The 27,829-nt window shown below is 45.0% G+C and overlaps 1 protein-coding gene across 1 annotated transcript in view; it reads left to right on the forward strand.

The window, feature by feature from the left end:
- HOMER3 (homer scaffold protein 3) overlaps positions 1–27,829 on the forward strand; it is a 1,163,927-nt gene that overhangs the window by 153,902 nt on the left and 982,196 nt on the right. The gene's annotated exons all lie outside the window — the stretch shown is intronic.

Genomic DNA, 27,829 nt, shown 5'->3' on the forward strand with positions numbered 1-27,829 from the left:
GCAGCCACCACACATTGGCAGCCAACTCCTCCCCCAAGGCCATCGCCTGGGTCGCCTCGTTCCTTGCCGACAGATCCATGTAAGTATTCTCAGAGGATGCCTGCTCTTCCCATCACCTGCGGAGTGCCCCAGGGTTCCTGTGTCCTCCCCTCACCCCCCCTCTACAACATCTTCAACAAGCCCCTATGTGACCTCTTGGGCATCATTGGCATATCCTACACCAACTATGCCTATGACACAATTCTGCTATCCCTCACTGGCAAACGCATAGATGACTCCCTCGCCCTTAACAAAACCTACCTCACAATCCAAGCCTGGATGGCAGCAAATGGCCTCTGCCTAAACGATGATAAAATCAAGCTCCTGCTAGTCTGATCAGCCACAGTGCTCAAGAATCTTGGCCCCCAATATGCCAACTTCTGCATAGATGGACTCACAATACCTGTCTCATCCTCTGTGAAAACCCTAGGTGTATATCGACTCCTCGCTCTCCCTGACACGCCAGGTCAATGCCAACACCTCCTCTGCCGCCTACACTACAAAACTCCTGAATGTAGCCAGACCCTTCCTAGCACCAGCCAACTGCCTCACCATTGCCAGAGCCACCATCTGAGCCAGGACTGACTACTGCAATGCCCTCTTCGCGGGCACCTCTTCACACAACATTCACAAATTACAAGTGATTCAAAACAATGCCATCGCAGCAGCTTTGAACATTCCTAAAAGAGAGCACATCTCCGAGGCAAGAAGAAACACACATTGGCTGCCAGTCAAAGAGAGCATTATCTTTAAAACCTTATCAATTTCGCACCACTGCCTATCGAACTCTGCTCCACCTTACCTGTCACAAAGCTTTGTGAAAGCCCAATCCAGCACAGTCAGGAGGGCCTACACTCATAGACTCATTGTGCCTAAGTCAAAGAGTGCAAGATGTGGAGGGGCAAGCTTCCCCTCAGTGGCGGACTCTCAATGGAAGGCACTCCACCCCCTCCCTCATCTGAGAGACGAACAATCCTACTGGTCCTTCAGAAAGGCACTGAAAACATGGCTCTTCGCCTAGAGCCCCCAGTTGTCTGTATGCCACTTTTTTACTCTGCCCCCCGTTCCCCCTTCCTCTCAAGCTCAATGTACCTGGTTGTAACAGAGCTGTGATGCCCAAGGGTTTTGTGCACTTAACAAATGTCAAATAAATAGTCATCCGTTGATGGCTAAAACTGACATGTGCAGTGATAGAGGCTGTGTGAGAGGTAGAGGCATATACCCCCTGTAGTATAAGTAGAGTACACAAAGGATTCTAAACTATGTAGATGCTCAGAGGTCATTGGAGGAACATTTTCTTAGAAATGTGAAAAGATGAATATTTTGGGACAAGAAATCGTGTTCAAACTCCTCATTGAAATTCATTGGGCAGAATAAACCGTGAGCAACCAAAATGAAACGGCCACAAGTCAATGACAGAATCTAGGAGTTTATGTAGAATGCAGAACATCCTTCCTAGAAATTCAGAGTTCATGGCAAGTGCGCAGAGTTCATGATCATGCCCCCCCTACCTCCGCATGTGAGATTGATTCAGAAATCTCATCCACATCAATGAAGTCCTTGGGTAGAATCATCACAAAAGACAAGCAGCATCCTTCAAGACTCTTTGTGGGTCTCCAACTCTAGATCACAGGGATCTATAAGTGTTGGCTTTTGCGCTTAGCTGCGTCACCAGGTTTTACCCAAACTGACGTGTTCACACCCGGAGAATTCAATGTCAATGTCAAAGGCAAGTGTTCCACAGTGCCCTGTATGCCATCCTATCCTGCCACCAAGTCCATTGTGTACTTTGACCATCCAACTGATGCTGCCGGTTCTTCCTTCAATGTCATTTTCCTATGTGAGTAAAAATAATAGTAGAATTACTGCTTCTTATGCTATTTTCAGCCAAATGCCATCTCCCAGTATCTCCTATACTCTGTACATTTCGAGCACTAAGAATACTGCTCTTGGATGGAGTGTGGTTATTATCAGTGTGCAACTTCGGATGGTATAGAAAGCAGTTCTTACTTCTGAGTGTTGCGTCAAAACCAGACTTTATGTCAAGGCTTTGGTGGCATTTGCTATGTTGCCAGGAGGGGCAAAATGACCTGCCGTAACTGGAGAGGCTACTAGGATTTCTGGGATGTAGGACTAGAAAACACTTTCCCCTAGCACTATAACCACATTCCTGACCCAGACCAACTTGTCAATTACCATACCCTGTTCTTACTCCAGACAGCTGTGTAATTGACTGTACCCGATTGTTGCCACTGAGTATAGCGTGGGTCACCGTACCCACTCTTGTCTCTGGCTCTTGTGAATGTCGCAGTGTCACACTCCTGACTTAGATTTTTAAGTCTGTTGTGGTTTGTTGCAGCTGTGACCAACTTTTTATATTCTATTCCTGTTCATTTTGTGAGTGTCTCGGACTGCTCTCTGACACTATGCCCTAACTCGGACACCTGTGTGAGTCACTCGACCCCCCCTTCATGACTCTTCGAAGTCAATCGTGCGATCCAGACCACAGTGAATAATTCAGTCGGCCCTATTCCTAACCACTCTGCTGATCACTGCTCCATTTCCCAACTACTTTCTGTGAATATCTGCGCCTCAATCCTGTTCATGTACTGAATGGGAATAAAGTTATCTAGAAAGTGATAATTGGATCACTGAAGTAATGGCTTTCGCATTTCTCATTTACAGAGGGCCTAATATACAAATTATTATGATTTGATTAATTCTGAGCAGATTTAACAACTCTTTGGTAGAAAGTTTTTTTTTTTCCTGTTACAAGGCTGTGAGGTTGATTTGTTCAGGGTTTTCTGATCTACTCGCATGGGCATTTTATTTAAAGGAACAAAGAAATGTATGTTAGGTTGATTTTAACCAAGCACTGTGCCGTGTTTATGGTCGCCTGATGCTCTTGTGGTTCTAAAAGACAAAGTGGGTCGGTTGGTTAGAGTGGAAAGAGGGAAAAGACAGGCGTTGTGCTCAGTTGTTGATGTGTGTAGGACCAGGATTAACTGGTGTCTAGGTGCGTTCTGTTTTGCATACTGGAGGCGTATTGCTTTCAGATAGGAGACATCCAGTATTTTACTTGTCTGGTGTTCAAACCTGTATAGGGGTGTGTTGAGTTGGCTTGAGAAGTGCTGTTTGGGGCTGTTTTGCAAGCAGGTTATCTCTAGCCATCTGCTGTGTGTATGGACATTGTGTGGTGAGTGATAGTGGTTGAAAAAGAGATGATTACTAGGTTTTTGGATATCGATTTAGCCTCTGGGCACAGAGCAGTTATGCCAAATGTCTTTATTGGGGCACACAGCTTATCATAGGCGCGGGGAGTGTGTTGCTTCTAAGAGACGTGTAATAATGTTGAGCTTGTCTCTGTGTGGGGAAAAGAGTACAGGAGAGCTGGAATAGTACTGCTTAGTGTTTGTGGGAGTCTCATGTTGATGGATTTGTTGTTAATATATGGAGTACGGTGCATTAACTTGTCTGGGTCATTTCAGCCTGCTAACTTGGGGACAGAAAAGTATTGCGGGGTGGCTTGGGTATTGTTTGGGAAGGGTGCTGCAGGTTTTTCTTGATACACTGGGGTAAAAGGTTAGTTGTGTTAGGTTATACGGGTGCTCACAGTCCACTAGCTTAGGGACTTATGTTTCTAATGCCTTTGCGTAGGTGGCTTTGACATTGTTTTGAAAATAATATCATGCCCCTGTGGGGAGGATTGCCACCCGGTTGTTGTTGGTATGCATTATATCCGGGGAAGTTGAACTATCAGTTTTGTAGTGGTTTCCGAAAAGTCAGGTGGCCCTCTCTCGTCAAAGGATCAATTTCCATAGTTTGGCTATGTGAGTGGAGAAGGCTGTTCCTCTGAGTTTGGTTTTCTAATAGTGCTGTGTTTGTATGCAGATTTCAGTGCTTGATCTAAGAGTTTTTTTGGCTGCTGTTGTGTCCTTTTGGTTTGGAGGAATTCGGCTCCTAGTAGGGCTTTGTGGGTGATGCAGAGGTCTTTGAAATTGATACTTTTGTGTGTTCTCTTCTGTTTAGTCTGTGGAGTCTTGCCGCTGTGTTTTGGATGCGTTGTAATTTCCTGGTGAGGTTGTCTGGCATTCCTAGCTATAGGTTGTTTGCATAGTCTGTTCTTGGTAATACCAGGGAGATAAAGATACAAATTTGGTGTGGTAGGTTAAGGTAAGGCAGGATGCCTCTTATCAAGTATAGATGGTCGAAACATGTTCTTAATATTGCATTAACCTGTGTTTACTGTCCATGAGCATTCCCAGATGTATTATTACGGTTGTGTTTTCCGGTTGCGTTCCATTCCCTGGGGCCAGGTGAGTGATATCTGTGCCTGGTTGCTGTTTCGTGGGGGTGATCATTATTTCCGTTTTGGTTGGGTTTAGTTTTAGGTTGTTCGTCATCTGGGTGTTTATATCCATGAGACAGTTATCAAGAGTGTTGTCAATGTTATTGTTGCTTTTCATTCTAAAAATAAGCTGAATGTCGTCTGCCTAGTTGAAGCATGTTAGTCTGAGATTTGATGATTTACATGAGCAGAGCCATGCAAATATTGAAGAGAGTGGAGAAAGCCTTGGCCCTTGTGGTACACCGCAGTTGGTGTTTTTTGTGTTTGAGGGGGTAGATGGGTCCTTTTCAGTTCTGTCGGTGAGTAATGATTTCAGCCATTATAGTACAACATTTTGAATGTCTAATCTATAGAAAGTTTGTCCCTTGGAACTAATGAAACCACACATTGACATGGGGCTTATTGCGGTGCTGTGAACAAGTGGTAGTAACTGAATTACCACTACTTTTATTTACTGTACCCCCCATACTTACGAGCGCCCATAGTCTTTCCTATGCCACAACAAGGGCAAAATAGCTCTTAAGTAAGAGTGATTCAAGCTATTAATATAACCAGCCCTTTTTGGCCTCTCTGGACCTCTGGGTGTTGGCAAGCCCAGGCGAAGCCTGATTATTATTTTTTTTCTTTTTTGTTGTATGTAATAGTAGGATGGGATGCTTCCAACAGCCCCAGGCATATTGTTAATGTTCAGACTCGCCAGGTGCTTGCGGTTGTAGTGAGCATGTGGCAGCGTGGAAGCAGCAGGCAGCACACCAGCCCCCTCCTTGCCAAGAACTATTAGGAGGTGCCGCCGTCCACGTGTGCCAAAATCAAAATGAATAGTCAGAGATGCATGTTTGGAAGGCAAAACTTTGCTCTATTGTCCAACACAAAAATGAAAATTCATACATTTAACCATATAAAAAAATGTGATCAAGTTAATACAATAAAAACATTACATTCGACATGAATGCAATTGTATCGAACATTCTCATTAAAAAACACAATTTACAATATCAATAGACAGTCCCAACAGCTCTCAATTATTAAAATTGCAAATAGCAAATGGAGTGGCTCAGATGAGCCGGGAGGTGAAGCCGGGCTGAGACCAAAAGCCCTGGTCTAAGGCTGCTGTATTTCCCTGTCTGCCTCTGGCTGTCTGCCGTGCCACTGTCCACAAGATCTGGAGCGAGCCGATGGACGCCACAAGCCTCAACCTCTTATCGTCACCTCTGCTAACAGAACGGAGGATAACACAGGGGCAATGTGCTGGTCTTGGAAGCAAGACCATGCAGAGCAACAGAGGTTTGTATTGCGGATCCATGCTTAGAAACCAAACTCTGGTATTAAGAGCATTATAAAAAAAAAACAATAAAAATGTTTTTTATCTTGGCGCCTGCCTCCTCCCTCAGGTAAGAGGTACAACTGCTCCTCTACTAAGGCCACCAGTCCACTGGATCAGATTCCTGCTGTGATTGTAGCATGCAATATGCTCCAGTATCCCACTTCGAACACCCGTTAGTCCTGGCCCTGATACTGCAGAGCGCTCCATACGATCTGGCTCCACATATCCTCCTGCCCCCCAACCTCCACTGAGCAGATTGATGCCTGCCCTGACCCGGAGCGTTACACCTATGCTCTGAAGCCTTACTGTCTATTCCTATTCTCATCACTGGGGACCCTTCCAACAGGCTCCCCCCAAGCTACTCGACCCCTGCAAATCCGAGCGATGTTGCTCTAAACAATTGTACTACCTGCTCTCTGCCTATCGAGGTAGAGCTCCCTCTGTCCCTTACAGACACCTTCGGCCTCACTATGACATCTGATCCTCAAACAAATAGCTAATTCCATCCTGCGCCCAATCCTCCCATCCTGAATCTACCATCTTCACATGGCTGCAAAAAGCGAGACATCACAGGCTGGCTCAGATCACTCCATAGCAATGACTTTTACACGCCTGTCCAAGCCCGAGTCTACGACTTGTCCTATTGTTTATGCCACGCAAAATGCTGTCACTACTTTTAACCCTGCTTACTGTTTTTCCTCCTCTCGCTGACCTGATCCCAGCCATAACCCAATGGCCAACATTGCCTGTGCATTTAGCTCCATCAAGTTCTGTGGTGTCAGCTAAAATATATATTGGGCCCAGCTGCCCTGCACTGCAATGCAAATTATATTTCCAATGCAAAATATATTTGTGATGCCCACAATAATGTACTTCTGGCTCCTCTGCCCTCCGCTGACCTGCACCGCAGTGCAAATAATTTGTGATGGCTGCAGTAATGTACATCTGACCCCTCCGCTTGCACCAATTTGAGCTGCATTGCCAATGATGACTGTAATACTTATGTCTCTCACGTTACGGCCACTCTACTTCTGGCACATGCCCTTCCATCTGTGACCACTGGCTGTAGCCTTACAGCACTCCCAACGATGTTATCTAGAATCCCCTGAACAGCCCTCTTCCTCCACCTTTACCCCCAATCTGGAATGGATCGACACACCGACACTCCAGCTAGGCCTAGTGGCTGCCCCAACCACCAGATAGCTCCTCCTGAGCCCTACGCAGCATGCTTACACCAAAACTGGGCACACAACCACATAAAGATCCCGAACACATGTGCCCAAATCACTACCTCGTACGGCTTCTCAAAGAACTCTGCAAACCACCAGGCCTACCACCTGCCTCTCTATACAGCCATCCCCATCCAAGACCAGCCCAGGACTACCTACCACCTCCACGAGGCCATAACACCTTGCCTGCGCCCTCAACGCACGCTCTATCTGTGCCCATGCTCCTAACATACATGACCTCCTACTAGACAATGACCTTGACCTACTGTCCATAACGGAAACCTGGTTTCACGAGGCAGCTGGTCCCCCTCTATCTCTAGCTATACCTACAAGCTACTTCATTCTGAGATCCGACAGAGATGGTAACCAAGGCAGAGGAGTTGCCATCATCTCCAAATCCTCCCTCCCCATCAGAGCTCCCCCCTCCCACCCTTGCTAGTCTACGAACTCCTACTAGCTAAAATTGATCCTAACCTCCAGCCACCGTCAACATCCTTCTCCTCTACCGTCAACCTAACAACCTCAGCTCCCTGGACGCTGACATCCCCCTTCTCATCGCTCCTATCCTTAAACCTAAAACCAAATTTCTGCCCCTAGGTGATTTTAACCTAGGTTTCAAAGACCCCCCACAGACCAGATGTCTACTGACCTCACTACAGCTCTCTGAGATGAACTTCTCCCAAGTTATTTCCTTACCCACTCATGATAAAGGCTGGATCCTATAGATCAACACACCCGTCCAGGTAACTTCCATTGACCTTGTACCCTGGACAGACCACTCCTTGATCTGCTTTACAGTGACCCTAGCACCCCTCTCAAAACCAAAACACAGAAAAAAAGCAACCACCATAACTCACAGAAGAATTGATATCCCTCCACAAACTAAAACGTTCCCAAGAAAACCCTACCCCCACCAATAAAGAGGCCTTTAGCACCATTGCCAATTCGTACAAAACAGAAATTATCACTACAAAAGCTAGCATTTACAACACTCGAATTAATGAAACCAGCTCTAACACAAGAGAGCTCTTTAAAATCCTCAAGGAGCTCGAAACCCCAGCCCCTCCATTCGCTAGCTTCCCGAAAGACCAAGCTTGATGCTCCCTTATACAATCAGCCCTAGCTAACAAAACCCACAACCTCAGAGAAAAAACAATTCTCAAGAAATCTCTGCTCTCCACCACAGAATCGTATAGTCTAATGCTCAGTGCCTCCCCAACTCCCACAGCTCCCCCTTTTCACTTCTCCCCATCTACCCAAGGAATGTGCTCACTATCATCCAACTGCACAGGCGACATCTGCCCTGCCCACCTCATCAAGATGTGGGCAGACTCCCTCGCTCCCACCATTGCTAATTTCATCAACGCATCCTTCAACTCGCACATAGAACCTAATTCCATCAAAGAAGCCTGGGTCATGCTCGTGAAGAAAAAACCCTTTCTTGACCCCGCCATCCCTACAAACTATCGCCCTATCATGACTCTGCCCTACCTCCTGAAAATTCTTGACCGCACTGCCTACTCCCTCCTTCAAACCTATCTAGAAACACACAATCTACTTGGCACTCAACATTCTGGGTTCAGGTCCAGACACAGCACAGAATCAGCCCTCCTCGACCTATTCAGTTTGATCACATTCGTGACGCTGGGCATCTTGCCATCCTCCTCCTACTTGACCTCTCGGTGATCTTTGATCTCGTCGACCATGACATCCTATGCAACCACCTCACTGCCACTTTCAACCTCTCCACCGAAGCGGTTAACTGGATCAAGTCCTTCCTGACTGGACGATCCTCCAGAGTTTTCGCTGGGGATGAAGCAACCAACCCCATCCCTGTCTCCTATGGGGTCCCACGAGGATCCGGTCTCTCACCTACACTGTACAATATGTACACCAAGCCACTCTTTGACCATCTGGACAGCTTGAACATCCCGTACAGAAACTTTGCAGATGACACGCAGGTCCTCGTACCCGTACAGAAACTTTGCAGACGACACGCAGGTCCTCGTAAAACTCACTGGTAACCATGAACCTGGCGAATATCAACTGTATTTACAGCATCATCCAGGCCTGAATGGCTACACGCCATCTTTGCTTGAATGACAAGACAGAGATCCTCATTGTCGGCTGTCGGCTCTCTGCACTACCTCAAACACTATGGCCCTGCTTTCGCCTCTTTCTGCATCGACGGGAACATCACCCCCGTGTCAACCCACGTAAAAACGCTGGGAGTATCTCAATTCAGACCTAAACCTGCAGAAACATGTCAAGGCAATCGCCTTGTCTGCTGCGTATTCTACTTAACTCCTCTACCTATCCAGAAAATTCATTACCACCAATAACTGCCTAACGCTAATCATGGCCATTATTGGCAGTAAACTAGATTACTGCAATTCCATCCTTGCAGGAACCTCCACAAAAACCTCAACAATAAGCTACAAGTGATCCAAAATAACGTCCTCTGGGCAGTTTGGGGCATGAAACAATCTGATCACATCTACCCAGTGAGACACGAATCTCACTGGCTTCCAATTAAGGCATGCCTTGAGTTCAAAATCCTATCCATCGCTGCCTCCACAACACTGCCCCGTCCATATCTCATCCATCATATTTAAAAAAAAAGTCCACCCTGTGCAGCTTGCGGTCCTCCTCCACCTCAATTACCCCCAGATTCAACAGAAAGAGAGCTGGTGGAACGAGCTTCACCGTTATTGCTCCCACTCTCTGAAACACCCTCCCACCCTGTATCCAAGAAGAACCCTCCTACCCGATCTTTTGAAAAAAAAATTAAAACTGCACGGTTTAACAAATATGCCTGAAAATAACTGATGACCTCACCTGAAATGTACTGCCTGTAACGAAAACTGTAGCATTGCGAGCTGTATTGTAACTTCACTAGCGCTGTGTTACCTCCGGGTCTGGGCACTATCAACAAATAAAATGAATAAATAAAACTCTTGCAGACTAGTAATCTGCACTTCCTTTGCGCACCACAGGAATCCTTAGGCCAAGGGTAAGGGGAATAAACCCACTCTCCAATGCCTCTGGGGCATCTGATCAGTATTCCCTGGTGAACAGCTAGCGGCTGGCGGTCACACAACCCTGGACAAAGTGAAGTGCTTCAACGTCGTCCAATTTGGGGTTGAATTCCTTGTGGCTCATAGTTCATGATTTGCAAATGGAGGCCAACCAGTGGTTGGGCAAAATTTGTGCGGGCTCTATTTTGGTAAGATCAGGCACTTCTGTTCATTCCAGCTCAGTGGATGGTTTTATTGTAGACTTGACCTGGGAAGACCTGGAGCTTAGACTGGCTCTGCCACTTTTTTCAGTGGCCAATATTTCGAGCAAGGCTAAGGAGCCAGTATACAGTTTTGCACAACATACCATGCCAATGGGGTCCCTTTAGTAGGGGGCAACATTAATAATGCTCAGCAGCCTGGGCAGCTCTAGTGATATTTACCTCAGTAGTACTATAAACAGTCTGTTCTGTAAAGGTAATTGCAGTGGATGGCGTAGGGGTAAAGATTTGTCTAATTCTCAACTATCCGCTGTTCGACTTCTGAGCTGGACTTTGGCAGGGTTGGCTAATAAATTGGAAGACCCCCGACTGGCTACATTGGCTAAGAATCTTTGATATATTATATCTTCAAGAGACATGGCTGTGTGACGACTCTGTTGGTGAAATACTTTCCGGACTACTGGGCAACAATCTGTCCGTCGACTCGGGAGGGCGCAGGCAGGTTATGTAAGGGCCTTGCTACTCTGGTACGACGTACCAGGGTGTGTGCCCCTATGCATATTTCTACATATTCAGATCAAATACTGCTGACATCTATTATATATGGCAATAAGGTGGACTCCAATATATATCGCCACCATAAGGATGATTTAAAAAATATTCGATCTCCTAATGGATGTTTGGCAGACTTTCTACTAAGTGAATGGGAGTCAAGCATGATCATGATGGACGATTTTAACGCCAAGCTGTCAGATTTGGGGATCCTGTCTGAGAGGCTGCATTTAGAAGCTGCCGGGGGGTCCCATGGAGGCATACAAATCTGACCCATGGCGATCCACAAGGCATTTTTACTAGATTCCTTTTCAAATGCCACTGCCTTGGTAGAATTAAAAGGGAGGGCTATGGGTGATGATCCCCTGAAGTTCACCTTTTGTCGGGCCAGCAGTAATTTTCTAATAGACTACTGTTCAGTTGATTGCTATTCCTTTTGGACGGTGGAACATTTTGAGGTCTGTCCCCGCCCAGAAAGCGATCATCACCCTTTAATTCTTGTGTGGAATATGGAGTCAGGACTTCCTGTTCAAACCCCATCTTTACATGTGATAACTTGTCCTCAGACCATTATTCTAGAAAACTGTAGAAATAAAAGTTTGACGGAACTTGGATGGGGCACAGTTCGCACGAGGTAATGTTTTGTCACAGGCACCAGCAGAGGATGCTGTGGCTAATGTATTAGCAAGTGTGAAATTGGTGACTTTCATCTCTGAAAGGTGTAGGCACTCTGGCAATTCCATGCTAGCTGATTGTGCAGGGAGGCAGGTCGGGCTACGCAATGATGCTACTTGGTTTGATGCTGACTGTCGTAGAGCTATGTTTGCATTGTCATTGGCTGATCAAAAAATGCCACCGCTGGGACTAGGCACCTGGCTAGTTGTGATTATAAAAAATCTCTGAGGCTAAAGAGAAAACTGCGTTATGAAGCTCAGTGGGAAAGACTGGAGGCATCTATACATGATCGACATAAAGGGCTTTTGGAATCTGGTGTCTCGTGGATTGTGGGATGATATTCAGGATATGGTTTGTCCTATATCAGACCACCAATGGACCCAGCATTTTAGAGCGATCATGTTCGAAGACTGTATAAAATCGACCCTGTCGGCAAATGTGGACACGGTCCTTATTTTCTCATATGAAGAGGTGGAGCGCGCTATATCTGGAACCAAGATCGGCAAGGCACCAGGTCCGGGTGATATCAGATCAGAAGTATACAAATGGTTCCCTGAATCGTGGTCAGCGGTCCTGCTAGCACTCTTTATCTCAATCACTGTGTCAATGTCTATCCCCCATTCTTAGTCTTTGAGTTTAATTAAACCAATTTTTAAAAAGAACTTGCGGCTGGATCCCCATTGTTACTGCCCTATATCATTATTAGATAGTATTTCAAAAATGTATATTAATTGTCTGCTGGCCAGGTTACAGACTTGGGCTGAGGAGAACGATATTCTTCCCAGTTATCAGGCCAGATTTAGAAAGGGATTTTTGACATCTGATCATGTTTTTGTGTTTTCAACCATTTTAGATAAATATGTGAAGATTACAAGGTGTGTGTTGTATGTAGGTATCTTGGATCTTGTCAAGGCATTTGATTCTATTGATCGTTGTCTGCCTCTTTATTACAACTGATTGTCCATCTCTACTCTGACATCAGTGCCTCTGTAAGAGACCGTCCAAGAGGAGGCCCTACAAGTGTGTTTTTCACCAATAAAGGTGTTTGTCAGGGTTGCCCATTGGCTCTGCTTCTGTTTATCATTTTTGTATCCGACTTTTTGTCTGCCTCATATTTGCCAAGCCTATTTTCTCCATCTCTGAATGGGGTAAACTACCCTAATCTTCTCTATGCAGATGATGCTATATTATTAGATCTAACCCCAAAGGGACTTGCTAGTAGTCTGAAATATGCATTAGTAGTCTGAATTATGCATCAGATTATTTTAGAGACAACGGTCTAAAATGAAATCTGAAGAAAACAAAGATTGTTATTTTTGGTTCGAAAAAAGAGAACAACTACACATTGTGCATAGATAGTGTGAACCTAACTGTGGCTGAGTAATATTGGTACCTGGGAGTTACATTCTCAAGCAACGGTTTGTGGTCCGCACATTTAACATCAGTCGCAAATCGCCTAGGGATAAATCTGGGAGGGATTAGGAGATTCTATCAAAAGGTCAGAGGCTTACGATTTGATAAATGCAGTCAGGGGCTGGAGGCTAAAATTTACTCAGCCGTATTGTATAGCAGTGATATCTGGGGGAGTGTGAGTTGCACCTCCTCAGATCGCATCTTACATATTTGCCTGAGAAAACTGTTGGCTGTGTAACACTGCACGCCGTGATCTGCCCTAGCGTTGGAGTCCAGGGTTCCAAATATTGGTGTCCAGGCTGAATGCAAGTTTTTAGAGTATTTTTGTAAATTACATTCTGCCCCGATGGTGAACCCCCAATATTATCAATGTGAAGGAAGAATTGGCAAATGCGGCAACATGTTATTTACCACTGGTATAAGTGTTCTGTCTTGTGCAGAAAATGGGGTATTGTTTTTGATGATCTAAGGGGTGGCCGGATTACAAAACGCTATTGGTCTATGAAAGCTAGAAGGCGAGAACTTGACTTAGTCAATAAATGGCATGGAAAATGTAGGCTCGCTCGGTCACTTGTCGAGGGCTTGTCACATTTACTGTGAGAATTTCTCACTAAGTGTCATTCACTCTCCGATGCAAAGACTTCCTATTGCGATTATGCGTCTGAAAGTTTTAACACTGAGGGCTCGGGTGACATGACTGTTCAATACGAAGCTCTGTATCTGATGAAGTGGGGCGGATGAGAATCTAATTAATTTTTTATTTGTCGAAACTTTTTAGATCTAAAACACCTATGGCAGAGGAGACCTTTTCATATCAATAATATTAGACATGTCACGGATGCTATGAATTTTGTTTTGTCCTGTGTCGATACCCGTTTTACTAATAATGTATCGGAGTATATCAGTAAGGCTTTAATACGGTTAGGCTGCAACGGCGCTGATTAAAACCAATTAATTTAATCTGCAATTGTGCTCGTTATCTTATGTGTGTGCGCAGCTTGAGAGCAAACCCATTTTTTCTCAAGTATTTAATATGATTTATTGTATATTTTAAAATGCTTTCTTTTGAATATGAATTGTACTGTTGTTTACTTGGTGTTAATTGTGACCTCTTTGTATTTTGAATTTTATTTCATGTAAATGGTGAAAACCGAATAAAAGTATTTATCTAACCAGTGATGGCTGCTGGTTATCCTGTGCAGGCGTACACAATGACCACATTAAGTGACTGACAGGCCCAGCTAATGTGCCTGTTACTTGGTCTTCAGCTTAACACTTGCTTGGTTACCACCATTCCTCCCCTGTGTCTGGTGAGAGTGCATGTTCTTAGTGTGAATCAAAACAGCATTTGACCACCTTCTGGTAGCAATTACCATGTTGATCTCCCATTCAAACTTCATTTGGCTTCTCCTACCCAAATCAGTAGATTTGAAGTGCACCTTAATCTTTGTGGAACCGTCCTACCTTCGGCCATCTTTAAAAAAAAAATGTATTGTCAATATTTGGGACAAATGTTGCAGAGCTTCCATTTCTTTTAATCTCTTTCAGCTGTAACATCCCTGCGACCTACAAGAGCTGTGTAGTTACACTCTTACTGCACACTCCGGTACAGCTTGCAGTGTAAATAGAAGGGTAGAGAGCATGTATAACTGCTCTCCTGGGGCATATTCAGGGTTTACCATGCTTCCACCTTAAGTGCAAGGAGGTAGCTATAATACAGGTGTGGGGGCATACAGGGCGGGAGTCTGGGGCGTGGGGGCAATGCAGGAGGCTCGTTTGAGAGTTTACAAACCGGGGAACTTAAAAGGGAATCCCACTCTCACTCGAGGGTTGCAAATGCACAATGATCAATCATCAGGCAGTTCATATTCAAGCAGCTGTTAATATCTCTCATTTTCATCTTTTTCCTCTATTGAGATTTTCCCCCTACTAAAAATTCCCGATAGGGAGATGTTGCTTTAGAGCCAGGGGGTCTGCTACCTTTAGCTCTCTAGATGTTTTGGACTATGACGCCCATCAGCCATGGCCAGCCAAGTCAATGGTGAGGGATCATGGGAGTCGTAGTCTAAAACATCTGGAGAGCAGCGGGTTGCAGACCCATGGTCTAGACAGCTGTTCTTTCATGAATCTACTACTGCACTGAGACCTCCCAAAGGAACATAGCAGTGAGTAGCAGATGCCAGCAAGCCTTTGAAATACTTCCTCTTTGGAGTCAACAAAGGCCCGATATTGGGGGAAGTCATGGGACAAGGACACTTCAGCCCACATAATGTGTCTGGAGTGGACTTTTGTTTTGTGTTTGACCTGCATTGGAGAAAAGATGTTTTTAGAGGAATGAGGTGACCTCATTTTAACAGGGTATGGGGCAAATAGTCACAAATTACAGAGGGATGGTGAAAATGCTGTAGTGAAGAACCTTTCCTAACCACTGGTGACCTGCAGTTAGATTTCAAGGCCAAGACCAAGTCGAAGGGGAGGCCATTGTTGTCATAAATTAAATGTATATGAAACCCCAGACCACAGAGGGTCTCCATAAGGCACTGTGTCTGGCACCCAGCCAGGAGCAAAACAGAAGAGGGGGGCCCACAGTGTGTGCCGGTATATTCCACCTAAGCTCTCCGGGATCCACCTACTGAAAATGTTAGGTGGAGGATCATTCTGCTACTTCAGAGTGATAGTAGGAACACTGCAAATAAATGGACATATAGATTGCAATGACTTGCACATATGAGTACACAATTTAATGAAGTCATCAATAAGAAAACTACTAAACAGGAAATTCTTTTTGTCTTACTAAAATTAAGGTCAAGTAAAAGTTTACATTATTATAAAAGATTGTGTTTTATAGGTTTCCTGTACTTTTAGGTCTTGTCCCACCACTGCTTCTTAGAGGCTCTCGCCACCCTCTTGATTTTATCAGTCCTCTGTTCATTAAAGGCGCTCTACAGGCTTTTTGGCTTGGGCACACAGGAGCATTTCTTAGAGACAATTAGGAGCCTCTAGGCTTTGTTCCGCAATTGTTTCTTTGCAAATTGCACCGTCCGTTGGGCTTTGTCTTCCAGGAGTTCCTCAATCTGTTAAGTGCGGGATTTGGCAAAGTTTAGAAAATGTTCCTATGCAAATCAGCATGAATAACATGCCATTAGCACTTACAAGGACATTGACTCTCCCCAACCTCTTGACTTTTGACAGCCAGATGTCTCTTAGATGCTCTCCCCAACCTCTGTGTTTCATGGGCACTGGTTTTTAGACTTTCATTAGCTTCTTGTGTTTGTCAGGCAAGTATTCTCGAGAATCTATCTCTCAGCTCTTGGCTATATCAGGCAAGACTCACTTGATGCAAGTGTTTCCATCAGAGTAGCAGTGCCGCAGTTTTTCTTCCTGCTCATGGATGGCCTGGTGCTGACTCCTCGCTGCCCCAGCATCTGTATGGACACCCCTCTCCTCGGAGTGCCACATCCTTTTTTTATGCTCCCTTTGCTGGCTTCCCATTGGTATGGTGATTCCAGCCTCTGTTGGTCTTGATTCGTTTCGGACTTAAGCTCTGTCCTTTTCCCCAATATCCCTTGGGTTGTTTATCTTGTGGCGTGGGAACCAGTTATAAAATGACTCGTGGCTATTTTGATTTTCTTTGTCAGACTGAGTCAGAACATTGTAGGAGAAAACCTCCCCAAAACGAGTGATTTGCAAGTAGTGGGAGATTGGGTTATCCTCTAGCCCCCCGTGAATAACGATGATTTTTCACAATGCAGGCAATAAAGGTAGACCTATGGTTTTCCTTGCAAGGTAAGTAAATGCAAACTAATACAATCAAACATTAATTAATATAACTGTGCACCTCCCAAATCCTTTCCCCGAGCTGGATGCATCTCTGACCTTATTCACCCTTTCATAATAAACAGTCAATCTCTGTGTTGGACATTGAAACCCTGTCATGAAGTATAACCAAGAGCTAGAGATGACTCACGTTCTGAGAATGGGGAACCATGCAAGGCAATTGCTGCATTCTGGGACTTGGCACTTAACGAATGAACCATGAAAAACGTCAATGGTCAGTGCAGTAAACAGTAATATGCCTCTAGGTAGCGAACAAGCAAACCATAGGATTTAGCAGCTTGGGACTCTTTTTGTTGCTCATTCTCTCACTAGTGTGCAGCAATATGTGGCCGCTGGCGTGTGCCGGTTAGAAATCTGTCCGCAATGCTTTCTATTTTCGCTAGACGGTTCTCTCTGTATCTTCTTTCAGTGCACAGCAATCTCTTGTTCTCTTTCCACAGTATCAGTTGTTGTCCCTGTGCTTTGTGGCTCACTTTACCCAAATGGCGGTCTTCGATGTTCTGGTGATCTTTGGTATGCATCTCCCTTCAACCTTCCTTCCTCTTGTTTTTTGATATTGATATTGATATTTCTTGATATTGTCAAGGAGCCCCTTGGGTTTAGGGTTTCAGTGTTTGGTTGTCCAACCCTCCTGCTGAAGGCTTTGAGATGACTAACAGTACCCTTGGTCTGAGGGCTGACAGTACGCTTAGGGGCACTACAGTTCCTTTTCGTGTCTCACGGCTACCTTCCTCCTCAATCGCGCACGTGGCATCCATGCTTCGTTTTTTAATGGCTTCGGGGTGTAATGTGCAACAACCTATTTAGTTTTGCCAGGATTTGGATAACCCTCCAACCTTGCTTCTTTTTCCGTCTCTTTTACGTTCTAGCCACCATGACCCTCATTATGGTCTATCTGGCTCCTGCCATGGCAGATTCTGCAGGCCCCCAGTTTGGATTTGTTTCGCAGCAAAACTGGTTGACTAGCCCTGTGTTTAGGCTTCTTGCTTTCTTTGCCCTTCTGCTCCTTTTCAGCATCTTTTCGTCATTGTATGTATTGATAACATGGTTTTCTTCCCACTAGACTTGTCTTCACTCAAGTAGTTTCTCTTTTTTACTTTTTTCACTCTCTCCGAGGCATTCTATCTTCTTGCACGCTATAAGTTCTGGACAACAGAAAGTAGAGTATGTATAGTGCACTATCCTTTTATAAAGTACAGTAAACCACCTGTATCCTTGGGTGGCTGGTTACAATCGGGTTTCCAAGGGTTCCCAAAGACTGCATGAGCAAGTGGTATGTTTAATCTGAGTTTACCTGTGTTATTGGCCATGATCGAATCTCCCTTCCCAAGTCCGGATTTGAACCCTAAACTTGAAGGAAGCAAAATTCACTTCAGTGAAACCTCTCCATTTTGTATTTATCAATTCTGTCAACACGGCATTGAAGTTAAGCAAATTGGTGCATTGTAAATTCTTAGTTGTGGCTCAAGCACACTATGATGTCAAAGTCCTTAGTTTTGATATGGTAGTGAATGCACAGCAGTGTCTGCAGTGGTAATAACCTTGTTCTTAAAGTCCCCACCCTTTCATGTTTGAGCACATTGACATGAATTTTCGACCTATTCAGAGGAAGAACATACACTGTCCCAACACTAATCCACACACGTTTACTGTGTGGAACAAACTCTGGCATTTCCCATGTGTGGACTGGACCATTACAATCCTCCCAGCGGTCCTGGTTGTTACATTTTCATTATATGTATAATGTTTGTAGTATGTGATAATGTCTATTATTTGAGGCAAAAAATGAGTTCACAAATACTACCTTTCATATAACACTTGACAGATTCCTCCAGCTTCTACACGTTGTCTTATTCGGTGGAACTCAATGTATCAACTTTGGAAGGAACTGCACATTGAATGCAGGATTTAGAATATCTTATTAGTGTGTGAGAGCAGATTAGGTTTTGAGAACACACACAGAGAACTATTAGGTCTGGCAGGTGAGTGGACCAGGTGGAACCATTAAAGTACTGCAATGTGGTTAAAAGCCTTGAAGTGGCAGAACCATTACGATGTTTTTGTGAACTGATGCAGAATCATCCTGACAACTTAATATCACTGAAGCAAGTGCTGCAGAATCATCTAATATTGTTTAACCAAGTGTTTCCGAGTTATCCTGACGGACATTTGTTGTTGATCCTAATCAAATATTGAAGTACTCTTGGTTTATGAGAAGAGGTTATGAGCTCTTTTTGTTATAAATGGAAAGAGGAAAACCTTGCCGATGAGAAGAAGTTGTTTTAAGCTCTTCTATCACAAGAGAAAAGAGGAAAAACCTTTTTGAACATTTGTGAACTGTTGGTTAAATTAAAGTTGGAACTTTTTGTTATCAAGTTGGAACCAAAAGAACTGACGTGAAACTGTTTTACAAGACAGTTCTTTTTTAACTGCTGATTAGAATCCTGCTGGAATAGGGTGAATTCACCCAGATTCTAAGAAGAGACTTATCAGGTTGTGAATTGAACCGATAAATTTGTGTTATTTGAACTCCCATATATCACCTTATTGAGCTGCATGTACAAGTATGCAGGGCTGAATTCTTTTGTTAGAGTGTTTCCTTTAGTTTCTTTTGGGCAGGAGAAATCCTCTTCAGGGTAGGTATAGTGAGGTGTTTATCCAAACCTTTGAGTTAATAAAATGGCATATTTTGTAAAATCTTCACAAAGTTGTCCGCCTCACAGTTTGGACCCTTTACAGTACCAATAGGGGTTGTAAGAAATTAGCTTCGGATAATGTCATTAAAAGCTAGGATTGATTGGAAGTTACTCCAAATGTATGCCAAGCTCTTAGTACCGACCTCTGATAGTCTATTTCAGATAATACATGAGCTTGCTGTAAAGGGTCTGTGCCGTTCATTGAATATTTGGATTCTCCAATGTACTAATGTTTTGGCTGCTTTTAACTCGACGAAGGAGGAGCTCCTCTTGTGCCCTGATATTACAAATGGAAAACCTCATGTAACAGATTGGATTCTTAATAGGGAACAGATTTTAAATCACCACCTCTTTTGTTATTTACTATCTGAAATCAAAGCATTTGATGATGTCCCTTGTTATCTTGCACCCATCTCAGTATTTTAGATTTGAGTTCTTAAGATTTAAAATTAATTTGTTACCAACTAATCAAGTAGTAGGTGCTAGGACGAAAATATTAAGATGGGAACGGCTGTGCCGGTTTTGCCATTTAGAGGTCAAAACACTACAGCATTTACTAATTGAGGATGCTCCTCTGACACACCTTTGTGTGTACTGTGAATGCATCAAGAAGCAGACACCGACAAAAGAATCAATTTTGATCTGAAAACTTTTATTAACTCAAAATGCAGGATGAAGTAAGGCCTAACTTGCCCTATGCTAGGTTGGGATTTCCCTACCTGAAGAAAACTAAGGATAATCTGTGTCAGGAAACCAAAGCAAATGTCCGTCTATGTCCAAAACCTATACTTGCCCTGTATACAATGTGTAGGGATTTCTGCATCAAAATGAGTAGTGTTCAAAATAAATTTCAGAGCTTCTTCCAGCTCTTGGCTTGCATTCAGCTTCACCTCCCCAAGTTCAAAATAGTACATAAAGTACTGAGGTTCCCTTCCCCAAGAGTTCTAAATCTTCCAGCTTTTCAAAACCGATGCAATTCCTCGGGACACTTCCAAGCTCTGCTGCCATTGTTACTGTTCATTAATTCACATAAGTAGTTCAGCTTCCTTATTTCAGAATCACATAGGCATTTTATGGTTTACACACCAGTTTCTTTATGGGTGCTTTCAGTGGCTTTTCCAAACAGGGGTGCTCTCGGTCCAGGCACAGTTGTTAGACCACACATTCCTCCCAAGAAGGGACACGCAACCAATACCCCTTCTTTGATGCTTTTCCATCACCACTAAGCCACTGTTTCAACTTGACAATGATGCTTACTTTGTTCACATGTGTCACACTGTTGTGTCACTTTACTGTGGCTGAATTGGCCACTATGCACTTGTTAAAGTCTTGTGTGTTTTTGGCTCTTGCCAATACGTGTTGTGTTCTCGTGGCTTTAGGCAATGGTTGTTTTCTCATATAATGCAGTTCTTGGTATCAACCAGATTTCACAAACTTTCTTTTACACCGTCCAATGTTCAAGAGGGCTCAAAACTTGTTCGGTATTCAAAAAGTACTTAAGTTGTTTTGCTTTACTCGAATCGGCCTTGATACAACTGCTTGTTTCTGTTATTCATTGTCTGTTTTGCATATTCGCCAGCCAACCCGGTGGTTCCCCTTCTTGGTACACTCATCGGTCGGAGCTTACAGCTGTTCAGCGAGGTCCTCTGCCGCCACAAGTCCTCTTTCCAGTGCGGTACCTTGCGTCGTCTTACACCGGCTCTCCGTGGCTTCATTCACCCAGAGATGCTTATCTTGCAGCCTGGGACTCGCACAACCAGTTTGCTCTGTCACGCCAGTCTCCTTCTCGTGGATTCCCACTGGCGTCCAGGGCCTTTCAGCTTTGTTTCCCACTGCATAAACTCTGCATCCTTGAAGGGGTCTCGAGTGCTCTTCTTGCCACACCGCAGCTCTGGATGGGTCTGCTTGCTGCACCCTGCACTCCATAGCCCTGCTTCCAAAGCAGACACCATTTCCACTGGAAATCCAGCTTATAAAATACCTGCCACCATGAGTTTTCCCAAAATTACTAGACTGCTCATTGTCGAAATGGCAGAGGTGGGGGTGGGGGGTGTGTGTGTGTGTGTGTGTGTGTGTGTGTGTGTGTGTGTGTGTCTGTGTCTGTGTCTGTGTGTGTCTCCCCCCCACACCCAGGTGATCCTCCCTCGCATAGCCACCCCCAGGGTAGGGTCAGGATCCAAGAGCAATGGCCTTTCCCTGGGCACCCGGGAGGAGGATGCACACTGGTTTCACAGATTTGTCCATTCTAAATATGTTATCGTCAGTCTATTTTTGGCATATAATTCTTGCTGCACAACAAAGATTCCTTGTGCTTTACTGTTTTGGAATTGGTCAAGCAAATTTGAACATTTTAAAGGTTATGCTTGTTTGATTTCTGAGGATGATCTTCATGTATTCTGTAAAACTGCATAATGTATGCTTTAATGGTCTTATCTACAACTTCTTTTTGATGTGTGAAAAGTTTATTTTTAACTGTAACACACTAAGAATAAATAAAAAATAAACAAATAATAATCTTCAGCATATTATGGCGGCTTCCATAACATCCCAATAAACATTGTGACAGAGGGGTCCCGTCCCAAATAATCACGCTGCCTCTTAAACAAAAGTCCAAGGGTGTTAATTACAAAACTATGGTCTGAATGGCATGTGATCTGAAGTGCATTTTAGCTTTCTGGGTCCTGAAGGTTGGCGCTGGAGGAGCCTTTTCTATCTCGTCTTCCCTAGGTCTGGGTACCACCTCTGAACCCCAGACGACCCTACCGGCTGTTAGCGCAATGATCGGTAGCCCCCATCTGTCTTTCACTTCTCTGCACATCAGGTGTTTACCCTAAGATGTTGGCTACCTGACTCCCTAGGGAACTTCTGGCTTTCCCTCTCATATCCCCACTTAGTAGTCTCTGGAAACAAATGATGGTGCCTTTCCCCTAGCGTCACTCTCACTTCTTTCAAACCCTCTCACTCTTGACCCTTCACTATACTGGTCCATTATGCTGCTCACCTCTCACAGCGTCACTCTCCCTCCAAACTCTCATTCTGCCTTTCTACCTCCACCCTTCGATCATACTTCCTTTTTCACTCCTATTCCTATTACCACTTGTATCCGCAACTGTTCTATACTTCCCTCTCACTCTACTCCACCACCTCCTGTCGTGCTTCCCACTCTACCTCCCCTTCTCTCCTTACCCTGCTACTACTACCACCTCTCTACTACCACTGTCCTCCTCAAGGGATAGAATGCCCTGCTCACCCCTCTATTACGACTACCACTCTACCCGTTTTGTCCTTCTCTTACTACACCTGCCACCTTCCATCTTTACTCCCAACTATTACCAACTCTGCCACTACCTCTGCTCCACTCCATTCCTTTCCTCCTACTCTTACTCTCCTACTCCCACTCTTCTCTCTCACACAAACACTCCACGTACCCCTTCTCACCAATAGTGTCTGCACTGCTTTCTGCTTTCGCCTCCTCTAGTCTCTTGGACTAGCTTCCCCACCACCTGTCCACACCCAACTAACCCACACTTGCACACTCACACTCCTCCTTAAATACCCCACCCCTTCCCGGGATTGGCTACTCACCCTGTCCAATCACTTACCTGGCTCAAGGAGGTGTGGCAGGGCCAGTGCTTAGGGAGGCTTCAAAAAGGGCTTGTAAGTACTGTCGCCTTTTCTGGAAGCATCTCTGGCAAAGAAAGTGAAAGAGTGTCTGAGGAACTCGAGTCCCTGTTTTATAAGGATTTCTGATGGTCCTTTTAATCTTAATGTCTCTGGTAAGCCAGTGGGAGCCTCATTAATAATGCCTCCTTTTCTGAATGGTGTGTAGATCCCTGGAGACTTTGCTGCACCCCTTTCTCGCGTGGCCGGTGTTAGGCTGCTGGCTCTCTGCTGTGGCAGAGTGCAAACTGCTGCTCCGTGGTGGCTTCCCTCTGCTGCTTCCCACTGCAGCTTTCCCCTGTTACTGTTTGCCAGGATCGTCATAGGTAAGGTGGGGAAGGAGTGGGTCTGTACACACTTGCGCGAGCCCCAAGGAATGTTTGGCCTGGACGCCCTCTCTTCCCTGACACTGCCTGTAAGCAGACCTTGTCGCAACATGTATTTCAATTTCGAGAGTGATGCCGTAAGCCAAATTACTGCTGCGTCCCATTCCCTTTCCACTATTTTGTCCTATGTGGACAGCCCCAGAGTACTTATTGGAGAACCACAAACAATTGTCTTTAATTTATTTTTTACATGTAGCCAGGCGCATACAAGGTCACAGCTCTCCCCTCTGCTACACCCTTCAGTACTTTTCTCTTTGTGGTCAGGTCTGGACATGTATGGCACTCAAGCTTTTTCTGCCTCCTTTTTGGCCTTGGCCTTTCTTTTAAATATTAATGTCTCTTGGTTGTATTGTGATTAGGATGCTTGTTGGAAGACTCCTTTGGTGGGATGAGGTGTTTCGGCCTGATCCCTGAAGTACACTTCCAGAATTACATTGAAGAGAAGAATTCAAGTCTAAATACTGGATGGCCATCCCCAAAGATCCCAGTTAAAGGGCTACAAGCACTGGGGGGGAAACCCTGAGGATCACTTTTAAGGGGCTAAACACACCTGGGCCACCGCAGAGGATCCCAAATAAGAGGCTAGAGTCCCTGCAGGCAGCCCAAGGATGGCTCTAGGTGGTGGAATCCTGCAGATTCACGTACGGGGGCTCATTTTCCAACTATACTGCTGAGCCTTCCCGATAAGAGGTTAATTTTCTTCTGCGGTCCTGCATGACACTAGCTCAAAAAAGGGCTAAAACCAGCCGCTCAGCTGAGTATCCTCAATTGGGTCTAACTTGTCTGGTTCTAGGGGATCCCCGAGACACCACACACAGAGCTTAGTCAGTGCACCACAGCACATCAATGGATAGGTTGGCCTCAGTACAAAAAGGGCTCCAGTTGCCGGCTTGACTCAATCTTCTTTGACAGATGTTTACAGCCCACATGTAACTGAGCTGGCCATTTCAGGTTCAGCTGCCTCAATCGCTGCCACAGGGTTGGGGAAACTGTCTCAGTCCTCAAGGTCTAGATCCCCCCTTGCCCTTCATTTGGAGTGGACTGCACCAACCCAAATTTAGTTCTGACCCTCTCTGTTCCATGGACACCCTCACCTTTACAGGGTATTGAACCGTGGCTGAGGAGTACTTTTGGCAGCCACTATTGGTGAACTTCTGGTCCAGTGTTGTGCCTCCCCGGACAAAGCCGCAGAGGACAGGTCCTTCTCGAGGTTTCAGGAGTAGATAAACTCTAGTACCATAGAGGACTTGAAGAAATGATTCCGGCAGTAGTTCAAACTGCTGCACTGGTGCCTTCAACACCTGTGTCTCTGTCATTGTATCGCCACCAGCTTCTACCTCAGAGGTCCTACCTCGTATGCCCCTACTCTGCCTTATTCTTCTCTTTCTCCACCTATATGGCATGCTCCCTGATGGAACTTGGGTTTGAGGTTCCAACTACTCCTACACAACTGGTCAGCCCTGCTGAGGACCAGCGCATCCCGCTTGCTGAAGTGCATGATGCTGCAGGCAAAACCGATGAGGATGTTCCATAGTTGCTAAATCCTTCCATGGAAAGGCTTGGGGGCTAATGGAGTTTGTAGAGATTCTTTTCCTCGACATGCCTTTTAAACTGAGCATGCAGTGATGGCATGGAGCCTGTCCACGAAGTTAGTTTGTTTCCTGCATCAGAAAGATGTTCTTGCAGAAGCTCCGAAGCTATGGGTATTATCTTGTTTGATTCACTCAGTAAAAAAAGGATAGAGTTGTGGTCCAGGCTCTACTTTCTGCAGAGAAGTGGTGTCTCACCTCTAGCCATCTAACATCCTCTTCTATTGTGTCAGCTGCCATCTTATAGACTAGACCTTGCTCGTTGGCCTCAGCTGCCTCTGTCCTGAGTAAGGAGTATGAAGCACCTTTTTTGCAAAAGGAAAGAACTAATGGAATGTATTCTTTATCTCTGGTAGGCTAACTCTGAGACTGTACTAGTCATAGAAATCCAAAAGCTCTGACTTGAATTTGCTAGCTTTGACATATGCTGGCCCACTGACAATTTGAATCAATTCAAGAGCTAGTGGGCCATTGTGTTAATGCCAAAGCATGGGGCAGGTCTTTGGTAGCAGACACGCACAGACAGGTTAACACCACTAAAGTCACCAAAGATGAGCAGCAGGGTCCTCGAACCTCCCTTAATAGGATCAGCCTAGTTCACAGCTCCATGGATGACGAGATCAATAAGGAGGCAAGAGCCATCACTGCAAAGTCCTTGTTAGTCTTAACCAAGCCTTTGTCATTTTTATTTTCAGGGGGCTCCTCGTCAGAACTTGCTTCTTCCACAAGGGCTTCAGGATTGAAAAGCCAGATGGCCAGATCAACCAGTCTCCCACAGAATAAACAAAACAGAGCCGGGGCAACATGTTTTTTTCTCCCAGCCCTCCTCTTCCTCCAGTTCCTCTTCCACCTCCACCAAGAGTCCAACGGTGACATCTGTCTCCAGCCCAATCTCTTGCCAGTGGCGTGCCGGTTATACCCCTATGTGGAGACTGACCGAACTGTTGCACACAGCCCATAGTTCTGGTGTGCTCTTCCCTCACGCCCTTGCTGTCAGCTGATTGGGTCCCCCTCTCTTTCTTGGAAGATCTAGTATCTTGTCAAGAATAGGGAGGGAGAGAGCTGGTTCCACTCTGAGTGAGATTCAGGTGTCTACTCTCGAAACTCATCTAGGCTGGCACATCATACTCTGTCCAGTGGGGCTGACTTCACTTTCCCAAAGAGAGGTTCAAGATGATAATGCTTGCACAGATTTGGTCTGCCCTTCATGAGGGAGACTGTATTTGCATGGTGGATCTGAAGCACAATATCCCTATTTGGACTGAGCTTTGACATTTTCTTCAGTTTCCAGTGGAAAACGTCTTTTCCAATACTGTATCCTGCCATTTGGACTCTGTTCCACCCCAAATGTTTTCTCTAAAATAATGGCAGCAAAAGCCGCTTATCTGGTCCTCGTTGTGATCCATGTATATCCCTGCCTGGATAATTTGCTGATATGTACTTCTTGCACACAGGTAGCCAGGGCATTGTCAACTGCTTTTGGATGGTCTCTAAATCTTTGTGTATCTCTGAATTTCTCTCAGCGAATCTTAGGAAGTCATCTTAGGTGTCATCTTAGGTGAACTCTCAGGCCCTGCCCTTCTTTGGCATCAAATGAAGCACTACATTTACCAGGGAATTTTCGACACAAGACAGTGTTTTGGACTTGATGAATGCATGCACACTATTTTTCAACCAGATGGCACTATCAGCTTAGTGGTTCAAGAGATTGTTGGGGTATGATGGCTTTGTGCGTCTCAGTGGTGCCTTTGCCTGTCTCAAGATACAGAGGACTCAAGATCTACTACTTCTTTAGTTAACTTATAAGCGTGAGCAGGCGTGAGGGACAGAATTGGGCTTTTTGACACAGGACGGTGGACTATTGATTTATACGGACATCCTGACCAAAACCTTAGTATTTTAGTTGAGGCAGGGAAACCCCTGGTAGATAGGCAAAGGAAGATTTTCTGATCTTAAATATGTATGGCAATCACTATGCCACCTGTGTGTCAGTCTCCTCCTCCCCCTTACAGGGACAGAACTCATGCCTCCTTTGTTCCCAACGTGGTGTTGGAGTTTCAAATAAATCAGGAAACCTGCTTACTTTTTCCAATCCTTCCTCAGTTGCTGAAAGAATTTCATTCCTCTGAGCGACTTTTTCTCATCTTTGGTGGGACTTCTCTGGACTCTTTGGCCTCAAAGACTGTGTCCTGCATTGTGGAAAGTTACTGTCTCCAGTTACGTGCTCTGCACGTCCGTCCGGTGAGAGAAAAGGTGGCTTACCAATGGCATGTTCTGTTGGAATGTGATTGCCAAAGCAGCCAGGGGAGACTTTCCACTCGCTTTCTCTTTCCGCTATTGCATGTGTATGGGTTCGAGGTCAGATGGGCAGTTTTGACAGGCTGTGAATATTTTCATCAACGTTAGTCCAAAATGGACTGGAAGTAGGAGTAAGAACTCATTACTCACCTTAGTGACTAATGTCGTTCTGGTCATAGTCCCCTTTACTCCATATGCCAATCCGCCTTCCCTATAAAACTTGGCCATCACGAAAGAAGCCAAGGAGGAAGCTTGGGGAGGTGGGCCTGTGGTTACAGGTGCGCCTACATTTGCATAAAAATAAACTCTCTGGTCCCTTTCCCTATAAAGGGTAGGGGACTATGGACTAGGTGTACAGTAGTCATTACGCTAAGTAACAGTAAATAACTTGTTCCAGAGGCAGTAAAGAGCATATTTTAACCAGTCTACACCGCAGCAGGCAAGAAGGCGAAGACAAGTATAGAACTGTTGCAAACCAGGCAGCACATTCGCAGACGCACATGCACAGAGGCAGACACCGTTGCGTACAGAGATGTTGATAGTCG

This window comes from Ambystoma mexicanum, chromosome 1p (genome assembly GCF_040938575.1).
Source record: "Ambystoma mexicanum isolate Mex_15411 chromosome 1p, UKY_AmexF1_1, whole genome shotgun sequence".
In the NCBI taxonomy this organism is placed as follows: domain Eukaryota; kingdom Metazoa; phylum Chordata; class Amphibia; order Caudata; family Ambystomatidae; genus Ambystoma; species Ambystoma mexicanum.